This window comes from Phyllostomus discolor, chromosome 5 (assembly GCF_004126475.2).
Source record: "Phyllostomus discolor isolate MPI-MPIP mPhyDis1 chromosome 5, mPhyDis1.pri.v3, whole genome shotgun sequence".
Lineage (NCBI taxonomy): Eukaryota > Metazoa > Chordata > Mammalia > Chiroptera > Phyllostomidae > Phyllostomus > Phyllostomus discolor.
This window is the reverse complement of record NC_040907.2, coordinates 160,006,370-160,025,888: the sequence shown is the minus strand read 5'-3', so window position 1 is coordinate 160,025,888 and position 19,519 is coordinate 160,006,370. Positions and strand designations below refer to the sequence as shown.

At 38.3% G+C, this 19,519-nt stretch overlaps 1 protein-coding gene across 6 annotated transcripts in view; it reads right to left on the bottom strand.

Moving 5' to 3' along the window:
• The window catches only part of ADD3 (adducin 3), a 125,043-nt gene that overhangs the window by 79,653 nt on the left and 25,871 nt on the right, over positions 1-19,519 (bottom strand). Inside the window, exon 2 of one of the 6 annotated variants that reach the window (XM_036027273.1) lies at positions 11,584-11,715. The exons of the other annotated variants lie outside the window; for them this stretch is intronic. The gene's annotated coding sequence lies outside the window, so the exon portion shown is untranslated. The remainder of the gene's footprint in view (positions 1-11,583; positions 11,716-19,519) is intronic. 6 annotated transcript variants of the gene reach the window in all.

The following is a 19,519-nucleotide window of genomic DNA, read 5'->3' as shown; positions in this document are numbered from 1 at the left end:
TTGGAAAGTCCCACTAGGAATTTCCAATTTCTCCACATCTTTGCCAATACTTGTTACTAACCATTTTTAATAAGAGCCATCTTAATGGCATAAAGTGATATATCATGATTTTTTATTTGTATTTATTTCCCTAATGACTAGTGATGTTGAACATCTTTTCATGTGTTTATTAGCCATCTGTATATTCTCTCTGCAAAAATGGCTGAGTCTCATTTTTATCCTTTCTTGAATTGGGTCATTTGCCTTGTTGTTGAGTTGTAAAGTTCTTTATAGATTCTGGTTATCAATTCCTTAATGGGCATATAATTTGCAAATACTGTTTTCTATTCTACAACTATTTTACTTTCTTGATACATAAGTTTAGATATATACAAATTTTAATTTTAAGTCCAAGTTGTTTTCTTTTGTTGCCTGTGCTTTTAGTATCATAGCCAAGAAATTATTACAAAATCCAATGTTATATACATCTTCTCCTACGTTTTCTTCTATGAGTTTTGTAGTTTTAGCTCTTAGTTTAGGTCTCTGACTCATCTTGAGTTAATTTTTATATATGGTGAATGGTTTACCTTTATCCTGTTGCATCAGGACATCCAGTTTTCCTAGTATCATCTGTTGGGAAAGACCGTCCTTCCTCTATTAAATGGTATCGGTGGGCATCCTAGTTGCAAGTCAACTAACCACACATGCAAGGGTTAATTTCTGGGGCAATAGTAATTTTGATAGTGTCAAACTGCCCTCCCAAAAAGATATATCAACTTACACTCCTTCTGATATTGAAGAGGATCTATTGTCCGTTTCATTCAAGCGCATGTTTAAGAGCAATATAATATGAGTTGAGATAGGATATGTTTAATATTATACTTAGGTAAATCTTTTTAATAATGTTTGTATATACTATACTAGGTAAGTCTTTTTGTAATATTTTTGTTTCAAATGGCTGGTGAGTCTCATTAGTTGAGTATGATTTTAAAACACACTCACTTTTACTTTACCGCCCCAAGATATTCCCAGGATATTCTTTGACTGAAGATACACATGGAACTACTATTTGTGGTGAGAAATGCTAGAATTTAAGTTGTTCTTTATATTTGCTTCTAAGACACTCACTCACTTTTTTGTTCTGCAACTGAGTCTTTTTCCTATGGTTGTCTTTTCTTATTTTCCTAAAACACCTACAATAAGTAGCCTGACAAACATCTCTCTCTGGTAGCCCCCTAATACTTATTTAAGATTCAAAGGAGAATAAATATTACAAGATAGGGTTTGTATGAATTTTCCTTTGTAAAAAGATTCTTAAGTGTCTGATTAAAAATTATATAGGCCCCAGCCCTGGCTGGCGTAGCTCAGTGGATTGATTGCGGGCTGCGAACCAAAGTGTCTCAGGTTCGATTCCCAGTCAGGGCACATGCCTGGGCTGCAGGCCATGACCCCCAGCAACCGCACATTGATGTTTCTCTCTCTCTCTCTATCTCCCTCCCTTCCCTCTCTAAAAATAAATAAATAAAATCTTAAAAACAAACAAACAAAAATTATATAGGCCTCAACCTGAAAAGATTTGGATTTAGAAGACCTGGAATGGGATCCAGCCATCTATACATGTAAAATGCTAGCATCTGATTCTAATGCATCTTCTTGTTTTAAGAACCACTAGAACTCATATGACCATCGTGACACTTGTATATAACTGCTCTGCATCACAGTGTATATTTACAGATGAGCAACATGAGGCTGAATCAGCCAAGTGACTTGCCCAAGGTCATGTAATAGAATCCAAGTCCTCCAACTATAAATACATTACACAAAACTGCCTAAGCCCAACATTACCCAATATTATGGTTGCTAAAAGTGTTAACTGGTATGTGTCAACAAAAAAATTCTGTTGGAATTATTAAAAGATGATTTTTATAACCCACTTATTTAAACCAAAAAATACAAAAGCAGTTCTTTTTACAAAGGAACATATAAATGATCTATCAATAGGAAGACTCTTCTAGCTGCCCTACAGATAAATATTAAAGAGCAATGAATGACATATATTTAGTGACTTTGAACCAACTATCCTTATTATTGAGGCACACTAGGAAAGCATAACCCTTAAAGCATGTATTACCAGATGACCTGGGGAAAGCGTAACCCTTAAAGCATGTATTACCAGATGACCTGGGGAAAGTTTTTTAGGATGGCAAATGCTTCATCTCAAAATAGACAGCATTTGTGACTATGGACAAACTTCAATGACTTATGGTACACACATTACTTTCGAATTGCACTGGATCTCAGTACTTCTTGAATACGAACTCCATTGAAATAGCCCTGGCTGGTGTAGCTCAGTGGATTGACCAAAGGGTCACTGGTTCGATTCCTAGTCAGGGCACATGCCTGGGTAGCAGGCTAACGCCCCAGTGGGGGCTGCAGGAGAGGTTACCACACACTGATGTTTCTCTCTCTTTCTTTCTCCTTCCCTTCCCCTCTCTTTAAAAATAAATAAAATCTTAAAAACAAAACAAAAAACAAATTCCATTAAAATAAAACTAAAAAAGGGACAAATATCCTGAATTATGACAGTATTTCAGATTTTACTCCTTTTCAATTCCATGCTAAGTCGTTTACATACACACTGTATTTTGCTGTGTATAATGTGCTCCTGTGTATAATGCACATCCATGGACTGCGCACATTATACACAAGATTATCATACCCACGTATAATGTACATCCTTACTTTTCCCTCAAAAATTTGTCCAAAAAAATGGGCCTTATACAGAATGAGCAAAGTTTCATTGGTGTTACTTATCAACTAGGGATGTTCTATGAATATTTTTAATGTTTTGAAGCTCATGATACAAAGGACAGTATCTATGTTAGAGAATAGAATACAAAACTATATGAAATGTTTATCTTGATTCAATGTGTAGATGTCTAGGCTTCTAGCTGACTCATTTTCTCAAAAATCAAGTCATAAACATTAATCAAGTATAAAGTTCTGGCAACACAAAGATAATACATGATTCTTAGTGTCAAGGAACCATTGGTCTAATAGGCCAGAAGACACAATACAAAATGATAAAATTCTCACAAAAGGTTTTCCATAAGGTATACTTAGAAACTATAATATGTCATTTACATAACCAGAAGTTCATTCGTTCGTTCATTCCTTCCTTCCTTTCACTGATTTTCCTGACCCAAGGACATTTTTTTCATTGCTTTTAAAAGATTTAGAGAGAGAGGAAGGGAGAGAGAGAAACATCAATGTGAGAGAGAAAAATCGTCCAATTACCTCCCATACTCAATCAACTGGGATCAAGCCTCCAGCCTAGGAAAGTGCCCTGACCAGGATTCGAACCCACAAGCCTTTGGTTATAGGATGATGCTCGAACCAACTGAGCCATACCAGCCAGCGCCATAAGTTTCTTTTTTCTAAGTATTTAACAAATTTTATTATAAAAGACTCATAAGAATACCTTCCCTAATTCTCTTATTCCTCCCAAACCAAAAATACTTTGAGCTACCACAGCCATTGATCTGTATCTTCCTACTACTTCATACTCCACAATGTAGTTATGTAAGTCCACAGCCTATCTTCCCTAATCAACTTGATATCCCACAGGAAATAATCTATTTCATGTTTATCTTTGTATCCTCTATCCTGCTTAGTACCAGCAGTAATTAAAATATTTGCTAAGTGAGGAATTCAATATAATAGTTGAAAATAGCATCTTAATTTCAAGGAATAAATGTAGCTTTAAAATTTTCCCAATCTACTCTTAGGAAAACTTATTCAGTGGAAAAATGAGGCTACAATGGTGATACTCCTCACCCCCAATAAAGACATGTTCTTTTTACCACATCATTCTTCCCAAGCATTCATTCTTGGTAGAAACATAAAATTAAAAAAGCAGACTGGATATGCTAATCATAAAAGTGGAATAACAGCAAAAGGGTGAGTAAAATATCCAGAAACCTTCAAAAGCAAATTACACAGTAAATGGCAGGAAATTGTAAGAAGAGACCAGCCATACTTAAAAAAATAGAGTTGTTAGAAAAAAACTGAGAGGAATACATTTCTTTTCATGATAATGTGATAGCTTCTCTAAATTCATTAATTCAGATACAGCTGAACATAAATACTCATTCTCTCAAAAATATACATGTGCAGATTTGAAAACTTTCTATTACAAGTGAAAGATATCAAACAAGTTTGACAGACATATAAATCCTATTTTTAAAGGCTTAAAGTTATTTCATTGAAAAACAACTCATCTGGATTTAAAGGCCAAGAAAACCTCAACTAAAAGAAAAAAAAAAAAAACAGGGAGAAAAGTCGATCTGTAAAGAATGAGCAGATAGACTGAAAACTGGACTGGTCCAACAACCATACAGACCATACACAGCAAGGTCTTCAGCATGCAACTGAAATGTAAACAAAATTACTACGCTCTCCATAGGCTATTCCACAGTCTGGAAATAAATTTATTAAATCAACATTCTTGACCACTGAACCAGGATTAATTATTACTGGCCCAGTGCATGCAATTTGCCTAAAACCTAACATACAAGATAATTCATGAAAAAAGGAAAAGTGACCCATTAAAACTAATAAAAAGTATGCATTCTACTTTTTTCTCAAAGTTTTAATAACTAGTTTATTATTATTATTATTATTTTACTTATTTTTAGAGAGGGTAAGTGGAAGGAGAAAGAGAGGGAGAGAAACATCAACGTGTGGTTGCCTCCTGCATGTCCCCTATTGGGGACCTGGCCCGCAACCCAGGCATGTGTCCTGACTGGGAATCGAACCAGCAACCCTTTGGTTTGCAGGCCAACACTCAATCCACTGAGCCACACCAGTCAGGGCAAGTTTTAATAACTAGATCAAAACTGAATTTTCTTTGGTAAATATACCATTTTAGACAAAGAGCAAAATCAAACTGTATTACCATTAGTGCAAGTTTTCTTATGAAATAACTGGATGATGGAAAAACTGTTGAAGTAGTACTTATTTGTCATTATCAGGAGAATTAGACGTGCTTCCTGAGCCTAAGAAGTAAACAAAAGAAAAAAAGAAAAAAGTACTAGATAAAACTCAGTTATGAGTAAGATTATTATATTACTGTATTAGTGTGATTAAATTAAAATCCACATTCCATGTTATTCAAGAATACTTCCAGATTAAAAATAGCATTTTTAATGGAAATAAATTAATGTTCTCTCTTTTTAAGGCATGCGGTTTTTGTAAAAAGGTTTACAAGATTATTTATTTCTCAGCTCACTAAACACTTCCGAATCGCTTGGTCAAGACTGACTTAGACACACTGCAATCATCAAGCAAAACACTCCTGCACTAGCCGAACCTCTTGAATGCCTGGGCTCTTGTCACATCCGGATGCCTGGCTTCCACAGCCCTCACTGCCTCCCTCCCAAGAAGATAATATAGAATGCTAGTTTCATATAACTAATAATTATTTTAATGTGGTTATATTTCAAATCACCTCATTCTTCATGTTAATGTGGTTCTAGTTTGCCCACAAACTAGGCAGCTGTTTTCTAATTATGGCGAGCTCTGATATAAACAATAATAATGCCTTTAAGAAACAACACTATTTTAAAAATGACTATAGAATTCTTTACCTACAATTATCTAATCACAAAGTATATTTCCAAAGAATGAGGGGTCCTTTTGAAACATATCCAAGTCAAAATCTTCAAGGAGGAAATTTTTCTAGGTTAGAAAGTTAACACTGTTGGTCCATGGATCCCAAGAGATTCCATGGATAAACTTCAGAAAATTTTGGGTTCTCTCAAATTAAATGCCGTTTTCCAGGAAGAATCCATTGCTTTCATCGGATTCTCAAGTGGCCTGTGACCCCCACAAAAGAAAGTGATATAACTAGACAGGGGTTTCACATCTGGTTTCATCATCAGTACATGCCAATCAGCTGTGGGGTATCTAGCACAAACGCCTTTTTGCTGATTAAATACTCACGTTTGTGAGATATCTGCTTTTTGAAATATATAATGAAACAGACCCAATGTGCTCTTCACATTAACATACCTTCTTACTTACTTGCATTTCTTGTACAACAGAGACAGAGCAATGAAATTGTGCATAATTCTGAGCACATCTGTGAAAATGTGCTGCGCACGTGAACATCCTGTTACATGTAATCCGGTAGAAAAAAAGGCCCGAGGACCACTGATTTAAACCAATCCTCTCATTTTATAGATGAAGAAACTTAGGCTCAAAGATTTTAAGTCATTTGTTCAAAGTCACAGAGGAGTCCTGTTGGAATTTGAATGAATCCCTACACTGGTATTTTCTTCCTACGAATTGCAGCTTATAAAGGAATGATTTGATAGTACTTTAGTTTTTGACAAAATTCTGCCTTTGACATACTTTTCTCCTTCTGCACATTCACTTTGGACAATCTCATCTGTCTCCTACAACTGGAACTATCATTTCTCCTGTCATATTTCAAAAATCCCTATTTCCAATTCTGTCGAACTTCCTGTGCTCCAGATCTACATGTCATACTGTTCACTTTGTATCTCCCACTACTGTCCAAAGTCTCTCCACCTCAAATGATGAAAAATAAAACTCGTATTATCCATACATTCTTTTACAGTAGCAATTTTCAACCTTTTTCATCACATGGCACACATAAACTAACTACTGAAATTCTGAGGCACACCAAAAATATACTTTTTGCCAATCTGACAAAAATAACAGGGATAATTTTGAACCATTCACACCAGATGGCTAATATTGTCTTGGCTGTTGTAATTTTTTTACTTGGCGATCTAAAGGAAAAGAGGTCAGTGCCCCTGACTAGCAACTACTCAGGTATTGCATGTTTAAAAAATGCTTTCGGCAGCACTGATTGAAAACTGCTGTTCTATAGAGATAGAGGTAAAGATAGAGAGAGCTCTTGGTCCCAGTTTCCTTTCTTCATGCCAGGAACCTAGGAGTTTCTTTAATCTGACTTTCACCTCCCACATCCAGGTAGTAACTAATTCCTTCTGATTTTACCATCCTTTCTCTCAGCCCAGTCTCTTCCTTTCCATCCCTGAGACTACTGATTTACTTTAGGCATTCATGTTTTCTCTCCTGGAATACTGTAATAATCTCTTTGTATTCAAAATTTTATCCCTCAATCTACTTTCAATACTACTGCCAAATGAGATTTTAAAAACAAAATCTGACCACATGGCTCTACTTCCTATAAATCCTTCAGTGGCTCCCCATTTCTCAAAGAAGAGAGTTCAAATTCCTTAACATGGTATGTAAATTTCTCCATGATATAATCTTTGCTATAAAACTACTATCTGCTGTACGCTGCAATGAAATAATGAATACTTAAATTTGCAATTAGCTACTCCTAATTATGAATGATGACCACTAAAAATTACTGTACAAGTACACATACACTAATTGATTACACTGGATGAGCAATGGGTAATCCTGCCAGTGTCAATCTTTTCAATCATGCTTCTTTCCGTTAAGGTGGCCCATTAATCACCTTTCATTCTTGGCAAAAGTTTCACATGATCTTTTTTCACTAGGGTAAGAAAAAAGGCACATCACATTTTCTACTGAGAGTATTCTCACCCAAACTTCACTCAAACAAGCATCTCTGGCAATGTCTAACATCTCATTATAGGAGAAAGGATTGGGAATCTGTGAAAAAAATCAACTTTCCCTAATGATTTACTTAAAAAGAACACTGATGTTTGTGGTAGGCAGCCTCTAAGACGCCCTACAATGTTTCCACCTTCCTGGTATTGGCAGGTAAGGCGGTCCCTTCTCACACTGTATCGTGACTGATCTGAGAGAACAATCGCATTTGACAGAAGTGATGATATATTTGCAAGATCCCCCCCGACACACACACACTCTCTCCACCATTTGTTCTGGCGGAAGCCAGCTGCCATATCTTAAGGACACTCAGCCCTGTGACAAGGCCTATTTGGCAAAGAACTGAGGCTCTCCAGCCCATGAGGAACTAAGGTGTGCCAGTAAGTGTGTGAGTTTGGAAGCAGATTCTCCTGCCTCGGGCAAGCCTTCAGATGACTAAAGCCAGCAGCTTGACTGCAACTTCAAAAAAGATCCTGAGCCAGACCCTAAGCTGCTCTTGGATTTCTGATCCACAGAAACTGTGAAATGATAAATGTTTGTTGTCCCGAACTGCTCAGTTTTGTTTAACATTGAGAGTGCTTATGTATGTTTTCCTCTTATAAAAATGGGGCACACAAATTCCTCTCACATTTCATCAGAAATCCATTAAAGCAGCATTTGTCAAACTTGAGTAAAATACAAACTTCTTTAAACTGTAGATTTATAAAATTTATTTTTAATTATATTTTATTGATTATGCTATTGCAGTTGCCCCAATTTTTCCCCCTTTGCCCCCTTCCACCCAACACCCCCAACTCACTCAGGCATTCCTCACACTATTGTTCGTGTCCATGGGCCAAGCATGTAGGTTGCTTGGCTACTCCATTTCCTATACCACAACTTATATCCCCCTGGCTATTCTACATCTACCTATTTGTACTTCTTAATCTTTTCACTTCTTCACCCATTCCCCTACACCCCTTCCCATGTGGCAAATATCAAAATGCTCTCTGTATCCATGACTCTGTCTCTGTTCTTCTTGTTTGCTTATTTTGTTTTTGAGATTCAATTGTTGATAGATAGGTATTTATTGATATTTCATTGTTCACAGTTTGATTTTTTTTAAATAAATCTCTTTAACATCTCATATAATAATGGTTAGGTGACGATGAACTCCTTTGTTTTTTTGTCTGGGAAGCTCTTTATTTGCGCTTCGATTCTAAACGATATCTTTGCAGGGTATGGCGATCTTCGCTGTAGGTCCCTACTTTTCATGACTTTAAATATTTCTTGCTAATCCCTTCTAGCCTGCAGTTTCTTTTGAGAAATCAGCTGACAGTCTTATGAGAACTCTCCTATAGGTAACTAACTGCTTTTCTCTCACTGCTTTTAAGATTCTCTCTTTAACTTTTGGCATTTTTAGTATGATGTGTCTTGGAGTGGGCCTCTTTGCATCCATCTTGTTTACGACTCTCTCTGCTTCTGGGATTTCCATGTCTATTTCCTTCACCAAAATTAGGGAAGTTTTCTGTCATTATTTTTTCAGATAGATTTTTAATTTCTTGCTCTTTCTCTTCTCCTCTGGCACACCTATAATGCAAATGTTGAAACACTTGAAATTGTCCCAGAGACTGCTAACACTAGCCTCATGTTTTTGGATTCTTTTTTCTTATCTAAATGGATCTTTTTTATGCTATTGAGGTCCTCACTGAGTTCCATGAGATCCTTACAGTGCTTTGAACTCTGCTTCTGATAGATTGCTTATCTCTGCTTTGTTTAGTTGTGTCTCTGGAGTTTTGATCTGTTATTTGGGCCATGTTTCTTTGTCACATTTTGGCAGCCTCCCTGTGTTTGTTTCTATGTATTATGTAGAGCTACTATGACTCCCCTGTCCTGGTAGCAAGGCCTAATGTAGTAGGTATCCTGTAGGGTCCAGTGTCAGACTCCCCTATCACCCAAGCTGGGTAGTCAAGGTGTGCCTTTTGAGTGGGCTAAGTATACCCTTCTCTTGTAGTTGAGCCTTGATTGCTGTTGGAAAGTCAATGGGAGGGATTTATCCAGGCCAGTCAGCTGCAAGGACTGGCTGTGACCACAAACCTCCACCCTCTGTTGAGGGCCAGCTGTGCAGGGGCAGGGTGGTGGTGCTCCAACATGGTCTGTAGCTGTCTACTGAGTATGCAGGCTCTGGAGTTTCCTGGGTGGTACAGGCCAAGGTCAGCACCCACCTGTGTTTTTCCCAGGGCCACTATCTGTGCTATTAAACAATCTGAGATGACTGCCACTTGTGCTTGGCTTGGAGGTTCCCAGGTGAAGCCAAACTGTGAATCTAGGTTGGCTGCTGCTAGTGCTGTGCCTGGGGCCACTTAGCAAGAGGAATGGGGGCTGGGGGTTCACTGAGATCAGCAGTTGTTTGTTTGAGAGGATTTAAGAAGTTGTGAAGCATGATCCAAGATCAGCCATTGAAATGGAAAAGTCTCTGCTAACAGCTTGGGTGGGCTCATAAATTGGGTGGGAGGAGCCTCAGGGGATCTTCAGGGTGAGGCAAACAGTATTAGTCACGTTGATGGAGTCTCAGATATGGCACCTGCCTGTGGCTCTCTGCGGGGAGGGTTCAGTAAAGTGACAATGGCCTTTCTGTCTGGGAGAGAGCTGTCCCCCAGCTCTTGCCTTGATGCCAGATCCTTCACTTCCTCCTTGTATGCAGCTTGTGCCTTTCAAGTTGCCACCCCAGTGATGGAGCTCAGAGGGAGTGAGTCTGAGTAGGTGAGTCTGTGTGTGAGTTCTTTAAGAGGAACTGTTTGGTACTCCAAAAGTTTCTTCCATTGGCTGAGTCCCCAATAGTTTTTGCAGCCAGGAGTTACAGGGACTTATCTTCCTGTAGCTGAAACCCTGGGCTGGCGGACCTGGTATGGGGCTGGAACTCCTTGCTCCCAAGATCTCTCTCTCAAATTTTTATCCATCACACATGGGTGTGGGACCAGTCCGTTCTGTCTGCCTCTCCTACCAGTCAGGATGGATGTGGTTTCTTTAATTCTATAGTTGTCAGACTTCCATTCAACTTGATTTCTGATGGTTCTGAATGATGGTTGCCCTATAATTTAGTTGTAATTTTGATGTGTTTGTGTGAAGAGATAAGCTGTGTTTACCTATGCCACATGCCATCTTGACCAGAAGTCCTATACCAACTTTTAAAGGGAAAAAAACCCAAACACCAATAACAAAACCATAAAAGATATTTGGGAACCTGTTATTTGTGAAAGGTGAGGACCAGGAGGGAAGGGACATGACTATGGGCTCCTGGAGTTATTTCACGTCCTCTAGCACATTTTAGCTATGATTACAGACCATGTCCACTTTCTAAGATATATAAGGGACAGGTATGGATATAGTAGTAAATAAACAGAAGGAACCCATGACAATAACTGTATGAGAAATGGATCAGTAAGAAAACACAGCGATAGCCCAAGAATATATCATAATATAGGGCTTGCAGTTCCTAAATGAATGTAGTTCCCATGTCTGAGGTTTGTAAGTTTGGCATTTAAGCTTGCTCCTTATTGGCAAAGATCATTACATACAAGGTCTAGAGCTCTAACTCCATTGGGACTTCCTCTACAGGTCAAATGTAACTTTATAATTCTGTCCCACAATAATTAAAGAATGTGTAACTTTGAGGCTGAAAACAGAGAATATAAGCAAATCGATATATAAATGATCCCACACATACTAATCTAATAATTTTACTAATTTCATTGATTGTATTAAAATGATTCATGCTCATTGCTAAACTTAAAAACTACTAAAACAGTTTTTAAAAGTGAAAAAAGTCAACATGAATCTACAGAGGCAACCACTGTTAACATTTTGGTGAGGATCCTTCATACACAGATAAAGACACATATCTCTTCACATAAACACATACATATGTGTGTTCAATTTTACATATTACACATGCCACTCTAATCTCCCTGACTTACTGTGGGGGCCTCTGTCCAGGACGAGGGCTCATAACCTCTGTCCCTGTTCGGGCACCAGATGTGGGAGTCTCCATATAGTAGGGTCCTCCCAGCCGTCTCAGATGAAATGAGACTTCCAAGACAAGACCTGCTTGGGGAGAAAAGGCTGGCTAAACTCTCAGAGAAGGGCCTTGAGCACCCTGTTCCCTGGGTATTTATTGAGTTCGGTTCACACAGAGATATACAGTATGCACATAAAGTTCATCAATCAATGTCCAAAAAGCTGCAGTAATGAAAAAATGACATCATCTACAGATAATAATTGAAGAAACACAGGGATTGTCTTTGGTCAGGGTCAGGGAGATACACTGATGCCAGAAGGTTGTTGAAGCATGTATCATGAAGTAGGGAGTTTCACTCTCTATGCTTTGAATGCAAACGTCTGGTTCACACCAACAGTATTATCGATAGGCAGAGCAAGCCTCAAAGGAAACAACGTGCATTCCTTCTCAGGCCTGATTTGCCCCCAGAAGCCAACTGTCCAGTACAAGGCCATAGCTGCCTCTAGCATTGTTTTCAGGCTGAGTCAGGTGAGGGGAGCAAAGCAGCCAAGAGATTAGACTTCTTAGAGATAGAACGAGGACTCAGGCTATGACAAAGCCAAGGGGTGAGGGTCTTTCTGCCCCCTTCTCTATAGTCCCCTAAATCCTTCCCTGATGGCCCTTTTTTTGCAGCTGTGCCTGGCTTAGGTTGTCCCTCCCTTGAGGGATCTTACCCGTCATTGGCTAACCAGCCATCTTTCAGGGCCAAGCAGGGGGAAGTGAGGGAGGCAGGGGCTGTGCTCCTGCCAGGAGGACAGGTTCTGTCTCCTTAGTGGCTCATGGCCCCAAGGCCTTTTCACTCAGCCCTAGTTGTGGGACCCTTTTGTCCATTAATGAGGCTACAGTCCCTGAAACCAGGCAGGACGGTTCCCAACATCTTACTTGTTGTGACATCTTTCTAAGCCAATAAAAATCATCATTGTTAATGGCTACACTGTATTCCAATGTCATACAGAGTAGTCAAAATTGACTTGACCAGGCCCTTTCAAACATGTTCACTTTTTTTCTAGTTTTTGACTATTTTACAGATAATTTTCATGCCTATGTATATAACTCTTTATATTTGGCTCTGTTGGTAAGTTATTGGGAGCAGAATTGAATCAAAGAATATAAAACATTTTTATACACACACACACACACACACACACCCACACACATACACACCCCTCCAGAAACAGGGCATCAAGACAATGTGCTTCTAAAGAGCAGCTAGAGTAGAGAAGATGTCTTTCACATATGTTTAAAAACAATATGGTTAGCACTGACCAGTGTGTCTCAGTTGGCTGGGTGTCGTCTTACAAAATGAAAGGTTGCCAGTTTGATTCCCATGTCAGGGCACTTAGGCCTGGTTGCAGGTTTGGTCCCAGGTCAGGGCACGTACAAGAGGCAACAATTGATGTTTCTCTTTTACACTGATGTTTTGCCTCCCTTTCTTTCACCCTCCCTTCCCCTCTCTCTAAAAATAAAAAATATGTAATCTGTAAAAAAAACTCACGCGGGCTGGGAACCAAAGTGTCCCAGGTTTGATTCCCAGCCAGGGTACATGCCTGGGTTGCAGGCCATAACCCCCAGCAACCGCACATTGATACCTCTCTCTCTCTCTCTCTCTCCCCCTCCCTCCCTCCCTTCCCTCTCTAAAAGTAAATAAAATCTTAAAAAAACCCCAATATGGTGAATAATGAGATAGTCTATAAGGGCTGTATAATATTCTAATAACATTTCATGACTAGGGGCAAATGATAACTAAATGTTTTAATAAAAATAAGATACAAAATTGTTTTTAGACTGCTGTCCCAGGTTTGAGCACTAGTTCTTCAAAACTACAATGGGTTCCTTCATGGTCTCTCCCTTTTCTCATTTACTAGCTGGTGCTAGTAAAAGATCCAAGATTCAGTGCAGGATTTAAAGACCTCTGGGATGAAGCCACTGGATGAATGAGCCTTGGTCTCAGAAGAAGTCCCCTCCCACCCCGTCACTCCTGATCTACACTGAACTGCATAGTGGAAACTAAACCATGGCGTTAGATTACTGAATTTCAAGTGTGTTTATAAGCACCTACAGCCTACCCTAATACAACGGGCTACTTCTGAGTGGTTTATTCCTGGTTTTCATTTACTAGTGTATCTGTATTTTCCAAACATTTTAAAATGAGCTTGTATTATTTTTCATAGTCAGAAACAAAGTATTTTAAACAAAACAGTGCTGAATACACATGTGCACACTGTATATGTTATATGGCAGTAATTTATTTGAATTTACATACATTTTAAATCACTAAAACCATAATCTTTTAAAAACTAAATGTTATATGCTTCTTATTTTCTAAGAAGCTGAACTATGTGGCTAGTTACCACCAGACTATGCCACAAAACTTCCCTTCATGGCAGTGCCAAAGAGCTGCAGGAGCCTTGAGGCACGATGGAAACAGTGGTCCAGTGATTGTGCTGAACTGGCTATGTGACCTTGGGCAAGTCCAGGAAATGTTTCATGTCTTACTGTGCACAATGAGAATGCTGAACTATACGACCTCTAAAGGCCATGAACAGTTTCATCCAACTAACATTTTCTTTCTTTATTATGATGCACCTAGTGCTCCTGTAACCCTCTATCCCCCAGAAAACCCAGCTGCTCGCCCTCAGAACTCAATATCTGGTTACCTCTGATTAATCATGGCCCGGGTGGCAAGTCAGATTACAAAAAAAGGCTATCTTGTTTGTGGCTAAAGCAATAGTTGCCTGAAGAGGATGGTCTGTGTCTCTTCATGTAACTTCTAACTCCAGCATACTGGTCATGACGCCACTTTCTCTTGCTGGGCAATGATCTTCACCCCTCCAAAGAATACTTTGGTACTTTAAAAAGCCAATTTGAATTTAGAAAATCACATATATGACATTACCCCAGAAAGCGGGAAGCAGCTAGAGGCACACCTTGTTTTATTGTGTTTCACTTCATTATGCTTCACAGACCTCATGTTTTGTAAGAATTAAATGCAAGATCCTCTACCAGCAAAAGGACTATGACTCGCTTTATTGCAGTGATCTGGAATTGACCTGTAATATATCTGAGGTGTGTCTGTATTTAAAAATTAAAATGTGAAAATTTCAAAAGAAAGATGTACTTTCTAAACTAGGAAAGAAGATGTTATCATGAGAAATCCTCATGTAAAGAAAGTATATGGAATCCCAAGCCAGGTAAAAATACTGTCCAGTTATTATAATAAATACCGACTCCACTGTACAATACTGCCTCACTATAGATGGTTAAAAAAAATAAAGGAACCAAAGTAGAGAAAGCTCATAAGAAAAGAAGGCTTCTGGGACAGTCCATAACAGAAGATGGTAGGTTTTGATGGGGACTATGGTAGCAAGAGGAAGGAAAAAGAAAGGAAAAGAGAAGATTCAATAGGATTTCCTAGTCTTAAACTAGCAGTGGTTCTCAAAATTGACCTTAGACCAGCAGCAGCAGCAGCATTACCTGGAAACTGGTTAAAAATGCAAATTACTGACTCCAGACCTACTGTATCAGAAAGTGTGGGGGAGTGGCCCAGCATGTGTCCAATGCATGCCAAGTCTGAGAACCACTACTATAAAAGGATTCGTGCCATCCCTGGGAGTGGAAAGGACAGCAGGTCCCACTACAAGCAGCCTACAGTTCCACCACTGTGGGTTCTGTTTAGTCAGCCAGTCTACCTTGGCTTTAAAGCTTTTGGGCCCACTTCTGCTGCTGAGCAGCTCCTTTCTGGCCGAGTTAGTTATCACTGATCTCGAGGCTTCCTAGTCCATTATCACGCTTACCTTTAGGCTTCCTCACCAAGCCTTATCCTTTAAGATAAAGATTGTTCTAGTGAGCCTGCTCCTTAATACCTGTATTTCTTTTAAAACATGGGGTGCTGATGGGGTGGGAATGGGGACGGAGGTGGAATGGGACTATCAATGAGAAGTTATTAAGCGAAGCTGAATGGATGGGCCCGCTGAAGAAAGGAAACCACATGGATCCGTATGTTCCATAAGACGGTGTTATGTTCCAGAAGGAGTGAGTTTAAAGGTCTTACACTGTCTAATATAACACTAAGGAAAAATGTTTATTTTTGTATTTCAATATGCAAGAGTCCCCACCTCAATTCCATTTGGGGTTCCATGGCCTAGTCATAAATACTACTTAGCATTAAACATGCCATTTTTAGTTATTTAGTAAGTAGCAAGCCAAAGCCAACAGATACATGGTTTTCCAAATACAACTGAAAATAAAATATTGTCTCATGATTTGGTTTGGTGGTTAATGGTAAGAGAACTATTTCTTTTCCAGTAGGAGGTTACATTTATATATTACATGTCCCAAAACCTGAAGCATGGCTGGTTAAGCTTTTTTTTTTTAGCTTAATTTATGCTCTGGCGCAGACTGAGAAGCTTGAATATATTTAGTATTTTTCTATTACTCACAATATGACACAACTTTCCAGTTTTCCAACCTGGGGATGATTCAAGATCCACATTTAGTTGTAACGTTTTAAAAACCATTCTCAGATATCATTTTTAAGAAATTCATGGAAAGCAAGGAAATGTTTAAAATCCTTGATGTATATGCAAGTTAGAGAATATCAAAGCCTATATTTATAGGATTTGGTATTGATAAGTAATCTGTTTATGCTTCGAGTGTCACTAGGTTGACAATCTCAAAATAGAATTAATTATATGACAGTGCCTTGGGTTACTAAAATCTTTGATTTTCCGAAAAGTTCAAATGAAAACAATTACCAACAGCTTAACTGTTATTAACATGTCACTTTACCTAATGCTTGAATTTAAAACAATTACATGTTTTTAAATTTATAATTTAAATTAGAAAATAGCTTGTTAAAGAAATTACCTGGCTTTTCAAAAGTAAATATATTTTTATATTTATCAGTCTTTGCTATGCTAAGGTACATTATGAACCTTTAAAAAAAAGTGCAGAAAGTTGTTTCCAAAACATCTGGAATAACTTTTCCTGGAAAATCTCTTGGAACTAATGATCTACAAAATACACTGTGGGAAATGCTACTCTGGAACATGAAGTTGCTGACATGAAAGTGACAATGTATTATTATACAGGGTTAATCTTCAGACCTGCATATTACTTCTGCAGGGCTAATCCCATCTGTTTGAATTCCTTTTCCAATGTGCCAAGTAGTCTTTGACGATGCCTATCTACCTGCTTACCTTAAACAAAGTATTAGTTTAGAGTTTATTCTACACAGAAAGTTAGTTACCCAAGTTATTAGGTTTAACCCATCTGCATTTCAGTATCTTTCTTGTACATAGAGATTAAGGAGGATCCCAGGAACTCAAAATAGAAATGAAAAACCAATGAGTACAACACAATGAACTTATTGTGCCTGCTATTTATTATTTACAGAAATGCATGAAGTATTTGTGCTATATATATTACTATGTTTATACTATATACATTTTAATAAAGCACATGAGAATTTTAAATTAAAAGTTAAAGTATAGTAACTTTAAAAATAAGAACACTGCTCCTGCTATGAAATCCATTCCCCAGAAATGGGCTGTTCTGATTGGTACAGCTGATCTGCCAGCTGGATGAATCCCAAGTAAATTTCAAACTGGCACTTGGCAAATGTCCCTGTACCCAGCATTTAACATGGAACACAAATTAAAGATGCTTTCTGTGATTGCTCTGAGAACCAAACGATTATATAGTAACATGAATATATCCAACTTGTCCTCCTCATGTTACATTTGCTAGATGGGCAGTTTAAATAATACTTCGAATTCTGTGCTTGAATTCTGTTTACGTCTATTCTGTATTAGTCTGTTGGCACCTAACTCTGGATTAGGAAAGACTGACATCTGGTAGCTGGAGCAACCCTTCACTAGGTCGGAAGTTGAAGACCATGGGCCTCAAAGAAAAGCAAACCAGGTTTATTACTATGAATATATCAAAACCTTTTTTTCAGAAATAGCCGTTCAACAGGGCTTTTCACTTAAAAGAGGACAACATGTGTGTACTTTCGTGCTCATACATTATATAATTGACCTACAAAAGTCAAGTTTTAAAGGGGGTTAAAGAGATGAATGATTAAATTAAATAAGTACTTAGGCCCGCATTCCCTTCACCCACAAGGCTGCCTCTGTCCTGTTTATAAAGCCTAGGAATGAAAGCCAAATTAGCCCTATTTAAGTTGGCCATTTAATTTAACTCTCACTTCTCTTAATCATATTGTGGGTGTTCTTGGGGATATGTTTTCCCCTCTCAGTGAAGCTTCATGTAGGCAATACTTCAGACAAAGAGTAAATACTTAATAGTAAAAAATAGTAACAACATGTATACAGCATAGGAACACACACAAAGTCTTAAAAATGCATCACAATCTTATTAAATCATAAAAAAAGCCAGAAACATAGAAAGACAATTATAATCTCAGAGTCTATAATTTCCTGAGATTATGCAGTTAAGGTAATGGAGCTGGGAAAATTGAATCCAGACCACATAGTTAGAAATTTTATTTTCTTTCTAGTTTATTTAGAAACATTATTAGAAATATTACAGTTTCTTTTCTTAAATAATAGTATTTTACAGTTTATATAGCTTTTAGCATTATAAATATAATGTACGTATACAGGTATAAAGGGGTCTGTAGTTTGAACTTGCCCAAACCTCCCTGCAGCCTACCTCCAGTCTAGTTTTACTCTCTGAACCCCTTTGTTCTTTCTTTTCTCTCCTTCTCTTTCCAAAGTCGCCACCACTTGCGCGGGCTTAAGTGAAGGCAGCAGTGAGTAAATGCAGTATCCAGCCTTCCAGAGCACTCATGAGTTATGATTACATCTAATCTAATGTACAGACTAGCATGCCAACACATGGACTATTTCCCTTTGCTCTCATTCTTAATGCAACCATGTCAAGGACACAGCCATTAAGAGATGACCTAGGATTATATAAGACTTATCCAGCTCAATATGCTTATTCTATCCCATTATTTTACTTCAACCCTCTGTCTATAAAAAGCCCTTTCCTTTTATGGCCAATCTCTAAAGTCTAAAATTTGATATTCCTGGCATTTAGCGGAGACTCTTCCTGCGTCTCTCCCTGAAGACATCCAAAACATACTTTGTTGATTGATTTTCAAGGTGGGGAAGATGCGGTTTCACAGGAGGTTTTTAGATGATCTATCCTGCTCAACAGGTTGTCGAAAGTCTCTCCGATAGTGTCTGGACCATCACTAGGTACCGGACAGGGGGAGAAGGTGGCCTGAAGTAAAGGGCACTAAAGCTATTCACCAAGACAAAGGAAAACAAGTCAAGGGTCAGTCAACACCATTTGGCAAGAGACCCTTTTATACAGAGCACCTTGCTTCAAGCTAAAGGACACACAGTTAATGGAAAACACGAGGAGAGCATAATATAGCAGAAAGAATATAGCAGAACCAGGCAGACTTGGGTTGGAATCCTGATTGTGCAAAGTCACCATATACCTGACTCTCTTTCTTTTTCTTGTAACATCAATCTTACAGTACTGACGTGAAACTTCAATATTTTATGTCAAGTACCTGGCACAGTATCTGATACATGGCAGGTGCCCAATTAATAGTAGCTATAAATTTAACTCTTTAAATCATGTCTTCAAGACGCTGGACATAAATTAGCAACCATTAGAGGTGGTGCTGGAGTATTTTTTTTTTAATATCTCATGAATTGCCAGAGTTACAGAAGGAAGAGAGGTGGTGGCTGCTTACAGGCAAGAGCTCTCAAAACAACCCTGTAATACAAAGTGGCCTAGCCAAGTCAGCTGGAGTAACTGTAGCTAAGGCATCCTCGGGGAGCAGCATTTCCCTGAACCTGTGCAAGCTCC